Here is a 255-nt window from a genome sequence, read left to right as displayed (position 1 = left end):
AGTCTCATGTAAATACTGAGCCCAATCAGGCACTCAGAATTTCAGCACTTTTCAGCACTCAGGAGGTGGAGGCAGGAGGATCAAGCTCAAGCTCATGGTTTGTGGCATGCTCCAGCAGCTAAAAGCATCTGCTACCAAGCTCAATGATCTGAGTTTGATTCCCAGGGACTCACGGATCTTGTTCTCTCCCTCTCCATTCTCTCTCTCTCTCTCTCTCTCTCTCTCTCTCTCTCTCTCTCTCTCCACACACACACA

Source organism: Grammomys surdaster, unplaced genomic scaffold, assembly GCF_004785775.1.
Source record: "Grammomys surdaster isolate TR1022 unplaced genomic scaffold, NIH_TR_1.0 203, whole genome shotgun sequence".
NCBI classification, from domain to species: Eukaryota; Metazoa; Chordata; class Mammalia; order Rodentia; family Muridae; genus Grammomys; species Grammomys surdaster.
This window is presented reverse-complemented; position numbering follows the sequence as displayed.